Source organism: Glycine soja, chromosome 19, assembly GCF_004193775.1.
Source record: "Glycine soja cultivar W05 chromosome 19, ASM419377v2, whole genome shotgun sequence".
Classification (NCBI taxonomy): Eukaryota; Viridiplantae; Streptophyta; class Magnoliopsida; order Fabales; family Fabaceae; genus Glycine; species Glycine soja.
In genome coordinates, this window is record NC_041020.1 from 4,874,230 (window position 1) to 4,881,968 (window position 7,739).

Genomic DNA, 7,739 nt, shown 5'->3' on the forward strand with positions numbered 1-7,739 from the left:
GGTTTAACATAAGTTGATGATGCAACTAGTGAGTTCACATATTTATAGTGAGCAGTGAAACTTTATAGAGAACATTAATTCAGTAGTGTATGAATTCTCATTACCTAAGTACATATTTTCTAGATACATATAATTCTCTAGGTATATGAACATAATTTTCAAGACTAACATTAATACTACTGCACATTATTCAACACTAATATTAGTAGATATTTCATATGTGAGACCAAGTGAATAAGGTGGTCAATCCCAATTTATTAGGTCACATATAAATTTTAATCAATACGTGACAGCAAAAATGTGTCAGGGAATATGTATTAGCACTTTATATTGTTTCATACTCTTCAATACAGATAAAAAGAACTTGTGCTTAAGCATTCTTTTAATTTCATAAATCTTAGCTATAAATGAAAAATCATTGTTGTTAAACCCTAACTATAATAATGATACAAGCAAAACGTAATACATTGCAACACAGTCAGTATCAGCTTAGCGGTGACCTCCACCTGATTTGCTATCTAGAGATGTCAGAAGCTGGATCATTGTATCAGAAGACTATTTGATCTTTATTATTTATTAAACTTTTTCTTAGCTGCCATTCATTAATACATTGTAATAGGTAGCTTTTTGTGTTAAATATAACAATCACTGCTAACCGATGCATCATTTTTGCTTCACAAAAAACCAAATTCAAGAGAAGAAAACCAATGAATTATCACAGTATAGCATTTCCGAAAAAGAAAACCAAATTCATTTTTGATCAACAAAAGGGGCCTTTTGTTGTTGGCCAAACCCCAAGCAAACTCTAAAAGTTGCTCCGGAGACAAAACCGTGATGCTACCAAAATTCACATAAACAACAGACTTTGGTTCCTCAGATTCAAGCCATCCAAGGCACTCCGTGTTTTCCTTCCAAAGATTGGAACCTAAAGATTCCAAGTGGTTCTATGGAGTTTGATTTAAAAATGATGGGAGAGGCCCAATGGGGTAAAGAGAAGGGAACATAGATGAGAGAGCATTCAATGCATCACTCTCAAGTTCATCAGAAGTATTTATAACAATAGCAGAGCCTCTGTGCAATTATCTGCCAGTTCAATGAAAAATTCTACCATAAAGTCATTTGGATCTGTTGTCCGTATAATGTCAATCAGGTCCTTCAGTCTAAAGCTTTTCATACCAGCCAGTCAACTTTTGTTTCCAAATACCCATTTGTCAAGTAACTCTCATCTATAGTAATAATTAAGAATGCCAATAGCCAAGTTCTAAAATGAATACATACATATAATATACAAAAGAGCAATTTCTGCATTAGCATGTCAGCTAGTGACAACCAGTAAAAAATATATATATATTAACATAAAAGCAAATTTTGCATGAACATTGTTACCTTCAATTATTATTGGCTTAATTGCTTATTTGGTCAAACTAATTATTTTGTTCAATTTCGTCCCACTATCAATAAATGATTTGATTTGTTTTCTTAATTTTCACAACGGTTCCATTTGGTATCGTAATTTTAAAAAAATGGTGTAATTGTGTCCATTTGTCCTATCATAAACTCAACAGTGTTATGTCAATTTGGACGAAAATGATCAAATTGTATCATTTTTCAAAAATTAAAGATTCAACCTTTAAAAAAATTAAGCTTTTCGAAAAACAAAAAAAGTTGGACCAAATAAGTGATCATAAGTCTTTTTTTTATTTCAATGTATATTAAGCTTTTGATTGGTCTTAGCTAATGGATTCAATGATTCACGCTAGAGTTACTTGAATTTGAATCCTCTAAACTAAACAAAGTTAAAGTAGTGATTGCATTTTCACTGTGAAAATCAATAATTCAGATTCCAACATATGCTTGATTTGTCAGCATTCACATATATCATTGATAGTAGATTTGTTCATCAACGATTATGATTACTTAATTACTTTGCCCTCTAAAATGAGTTCCTCGGTTTACAGTAGTGAATCTGAATATTGCTCATGTTCATGCATGTAGAAAGTGTTGGAAGAAGAAGAAGATTTTATTTCATTTGCCACACAAAATACAAGAGTATGATCCCCTATTTATACTAGAATAGAGTGACCACTCACATAATTTGCTTATTCAAGAATACTGAATGCTCACATAATTGCTTATTCAAGACTTTGTAACTTACAACTTTACAACTTTCATCTTCCACAATTTAAGACTCATAAAACTTGTTATTATTATTTTTCTAATTAATATCTAACATCCTCCCTTAATTGGAAAAATTCTTCTGCACACCAAGTCTTGCTCGCAATCTTCGAAAATCTTCAAATTTGAGAGGCTTGGTGAAAATATCCGCAACTTGATCTTGAGTTTTCACATGAGTCAATTCTACTTCTTTCTTGGTAATGCACTCTCTAATGAAATGATACCTTGTATCTATATGCTTACTTCGTTCATGGAACACCGGATTCTTGGCAAGCTCTTGTGCAGATCTATTATCAACATAGATCTTTGTGCTTTCCTTTTGCAACAACTGAAGTTCCTCCAACAATCTTCTTAGTCAAATGGCATGACATGTGCAAGAAGTTGCAGCTACATGCTCGGCTTCACAAGTAGAAAGTGTCACAATGCCTTGCTTCTTAGAACTCCATGTAAAAACAAAATCACCCATAAAAAATACAAATTCACTAGTACATTTTCTATCATCAACATCTCTAGAAAAATCACTATCACAAAATCCCACAAGCTTATAGTTATTGGAGGGAGAATAAAACAATCCAAAATCAATTGTACCCTTCAAGTAACGAAGAATTCTTTTTGCGGCTTTTAGATGAGGAGAGGTAGGAGCCTTCGTAAAGCGACACACAACTCCCACCGCATATAGAATATCGAGCCTTGTATTGGTTAGATACCTTAAACTTCCCACAAGACTCTTAAAGACCATGGAGTCTACCTTCTCTCCTTCATCAAACTTTGATAACTTCAAGCCACCTTCCATAGGTGTGTTCACGGGATTGCAATCAAGCATATTAAATTTCTTCAACACTTCTTTTTTGTAGCTTTCTTGTGAGACAAAGATACCATTCTCCGTTTGCTTCACTTCCATTCCCAAGTAATATGACATGAGTCCCATATTTGTCATATCAAATTCACGAGACATGAACTTCTTGAAGTCTTCAAACAAATTTGGGTTATTGCTAGTAAAGATAAGGTCATCCACATAAAGACAAATAAATAAGACATCACTATTATTAAAAGTTTTAACATAAAGAGCATACTCATTTTGACAACGAACAAACCCATTATCTTGGAAGTACTTGTCAATGCGAGTATTCCATGCCCTCGGTGCTTGCTTTAGGCCATACAACGCCTTGTTCAATTTCAAGACTTTTCCTTCTTGACCTTCGATGACAAAACCCATTGGTTGTTCAACATAGACATCTTCTTCAAGATAGCCATTTAGAAATTCCGATTTTACATCAAGCTGAAAAATTCTCCACTTCATTTGAGCTGCCAAGGAAATAACAAGACGAATGGTCTCCATGTGGGCAACCGGTGCAAACACTTCATCATAATCAACTCCATATTGTTGCTTATAGCCTTTAGCTACAAGTCTTGCTTTGTGTCTCTTAACCTCTCCTTTTGCATTCTTCTTGATTTTGAACACCCATTTGACTCTAATTGCTTCATGACCTTTGGGAAGGCTTGATAACTCCCAAGTGTTGTTCTTCTCAATGGCTTTGATTTCTTCTTCCATGGCTTGTCTCCACCTTTTGTCTTTCATTCCTTCATTAAAGTTTAAGGGTTCACTGTCAACAAAAAGACAAAACAAATCATTTATAACTTCAGTTTCATCATATAATTCATGAATATTTCTCATTCTTCTTGGTCTTTCACTTGAACTCCCTTCGGAAGATGATGAGGCTTCATTGGTTGAAGGAGTTGGTGAAAGAGCTGGAAGAATGAGAAATATTCAAGAATTATATGATGAAACTGAAGTTATAAATGATTTGTTTTGTCTTTTTGTTGACAGTGAACCCTTAAACTTTGATGAAGCAATGAAAGACAAAAGGTGGAGACAAGCCATGGAAGAAGAAATCAAAGCCATTGAGAAGAACAACACTTGGGAGTTATCAAGCCTTCCCAAAGGTCATGAAGCAATTGGAGTCAAATGGGTGTTCAAAATCAAGAAGAATGCAAAAGGAGAGGTTGAGAGACACAAAGCAAGACTTGTAGCTAAAGGCTATAAGCAACAATATGGAGTTGATTATGATGAAGTGTTTGCACCGGTTGCCCACATGGAGACCATTCTTTGTTGGGGAGCGATTGGACAAATAAACGGCACATGCAACAGCTTCGGCCCAAAATTCCTTTGGCATATTTTTAGCCTTCAACATACATCTAGTCATATTAAGAATAGTTCTATTTTTTCTCTCCGCTACCCCATTTTGTTGTGGAGATCTAGGAACCGTTAGAGGGCAACGAATCCCATATTTTTCACAAAATTCATTAAATTCTTTTGATGTGAATTCGCCACCTCTATCGGATCTTAGAACTTTGATTACATAACCACTCTCCTTTTCCACAAGAGCTTTAAAATTTTTAAAAACTACAAATGCCTCAGATTTTTGCTTTAGAAAATAAACCCAAGTCTTTCTACTATAATCATCAATAAAAAGCAAGAAATATTTATTGTTACCACATGAAGGAGGATTGATTGGGCCACACACATCAGTGTAAACAAGTTGGAGAGACTCCTTTGCTCTTGAATTAGCTTCTTTTGGAAAACTCCTTCTTGCATGCTTTCCAAGGAGACATGATTCACACAATTGATTAGGATGGTTGATGTGAGTCCCTTTCACCATCTTCTCCTCTCCTAAGGATTTTAGTGCTTCAAAATTCAAGTGCCCAAATCTCATATGCCAACACCATGATTCATCTTTTATGCTAGCCTTCAAACATTTTGCTTCATTGGTTTTAATGTTCAAAGTGAACATTCTATTTCTTGACAAAAACACCTTGGCAATCAAATTAGAATTTTGATCTCGAAGCCATAAACAACAATCTTTCATATGAATTTCATACCCCTTTTCAACAAGTTGTCCCAAACTCAAAATATTGCTTTTTAGTTTAGGAACATAGTAAACATCCGTGATTAATTTGTGAGCACCATCTTTTAAAGAAATTAAAATGGTTCCTTTTCCTTGGATTTGCACCTTGGAAGAATCTCCAAAAGAAACATTTCCTTTCACCTTCTCATCAAGTTCCACAAATTTCTCTTTGCATCCACACATGTGATTGCTTGCTCCATTGTCAAGATACCATAAGCATTTGTCTTCCTTCTCACCATTATTAAGTGATAGTAGTAGTGTTGGCTCTTCAACTTCTTTATCTTCTTTATCATCAACAAGATTGACCTTCTTTTCAACATTTGTTCTACACTCCCAAGAGTAATGGCCATATTTATGACAATTAAAACATTCGACATTAGATTTATCATACCTCCTTTCATATGCTTTTTCATAATTGTTTCTACCTCTTCCTCTTCCTCTTCCACGACTTCTAGTGGATTGATGGCTCCTCCATTCATTATTGTCAAAATTATCACGATCTCCTCTTCCTCCTCTTCCTTGGCCATGACCACGTCCTCTTCCACGTCCACGTGCTCTTTGACTACTTTCTCCTCCATTTTCTTTCAAAAAAGCTTTGGCTTTGAGGACTTGCTCCAATGGCTCATCATGTCTTCTATTGAACCTTTCTTCATAGGCTTGAAGAGAACCCATCAATTGGTCTACGGTCATTGAGTCTAAATCCTTAGACTCTTCAATAGCACAAACCACATAATCAAATTTAGCGATTAAGGAGCGAAGGATCTTTTCCACTACACGAACATCTTCCATATTTTCTCCGTAACGCTTCATTTAGTTCACAATAGCCAACACCTTGTTGCCAAAATCTGAGATAGATTTGGATTCCTTCATATGCAATGATTCAAACTCTCTACGTAGAGTTTGTAGGCGCACCTTTTTTACCTTATCAACACCTTCAAGGGAGGTTTTCAAAATCTCCCATGCTTCTTTAGATGTGGTTGCATTTGACACCAACTCGAACATAGCTTCATCCAAACCTTGATGAATGAAAGTAAGTGCTTGTTGATCCTTCTTCTTCGACTTCAACAAAGTCTCCTTCTCATTTGGTGACAAAATAGTCTCATTTTGAGGTTGGGTATAACCTTTCTCTACAATCTCCCATGCATCTTGAGAACCTAACAAGGCTTTCATGCGACGACACCAATTATCATAATTCTCTTTGGTAAGACGAGGGAATTGAAACATACTCAAGTCATTGCTTGCCATCTCTCAACTCACAAAGTGTTTCTCTCTCAACACTCTAGAACTCAAGCTCTGATGCCACTTTGTTGGAAGAAGAAGAAGATTTTATTTCATTTGCCATACAAAATATAAGAGTATGATCCCCTATTTATACTAGAATAGAGTGACGACTCACATAATTTGCTTATTCAAGAATACTGAATGCTCACATAATTGCTTATTCAAGACTTTGTAACTTACAACTTTACAACTTTCATCTTCCACAATTTAAGACTCATAAAACTTGCTATTATTATTTTTCTAATTAATATCTAATAGAAAGAACTTAAATTGATACCTTTTAGTGGTATAAGACCTTTATCAATAAGAGCACGGAGGTGCAAACAAGACAATAAGGAACCAGCACTGGCTGATGGAAACAAAACAATAGGGAGTGCAAGTTCTTCAGCAGCTTGTGTAGTAAAAGCCATGCCAACATCAGAAACCAAGCACGTAACTGGAGGAATAAGGCCAGCAGTGTCAGAATCATGAAGTCTAGCAAGAAGTTCACGAAAGGGTATGAGCATGTTCTCTATCACTGATTTACAAAGGGACACTATGTCTTGAGTAACATCAGCATCTTCATCTGTGAGGGGAAGACCATCTGGAATAGTCTCAAAATGAAGCACTTGAAGCCCCTTGAGTTGAGCAAGCGTTTGTGGTTGTATTCAGTGTTTACAAAGGTTATGTGAAAGCCTCTAAGATGAAGTAACTTTGCTATTCTGAACAATGGATTGATATGGCCTTGAGCTGGATATGGGGTTAAAACTGCATGTGGCTTTCTCTCTGCAGTGTAACTCATGGCTAATTTTTCTTGTGGTGTGAAGAGTGTCAGAGGAGGTTGAGATAAGCTAAAGAATATGCATCCACTTCTTACTGGGGGCAAATAAATTACTCATAAACATATGTATTTTTCATTTTCTTTACCTTATTTTTACTCTTTTTTTTGTATTTTTTCTTTTCTTTATTATATTATTTATTATATATATTGTTTTCTTTTTAGATAACTTTTTTTTTTGTTTTAGTCTCTCTTCTGTTTGTCACTTGATAATATATATTTTTTCGGGACAAATATTTGCATCTAGCTTGTTCTAAAAATAGTAGAAATTTTGTTTTCTTTACGTTAGAAGCAAAGTTTTATTAATCAAAGTAATCATATTCATTCAAATAAGAATGTCAATATATGTGGTCAGGTTACATTCGAGCTAAAAAAAACTCAATTGGCAGACCAACCCGTAACATGTTATTTTTAGAACTGTATCCGACCTATGTAGCTCTATGGATTAGACAGGTGTGAAGTCTTTTGCTACTATGCAAAGGGGTCTCTTTCACTGCAACAAAGTTGCCTTTTGCGGGCTGGGAACAAAGATAAAATTTACAAATTTATCATACATAAAA

The 7,739-nt window shown here is 34.9% G+C and overlaps 1 pseudogene; it reads right to left on the bottom strand.

Moving 5' to 3' along the window:
- Positions 1–637: 637 nt before the first annotated feature.
- On the bottom strand, positions 638–7,341 carry LOC114399742 (annotated as a pseudogene).
- Between the last annotated feature and the right edge of the window lie 398 nt (positions 7,342–7,739).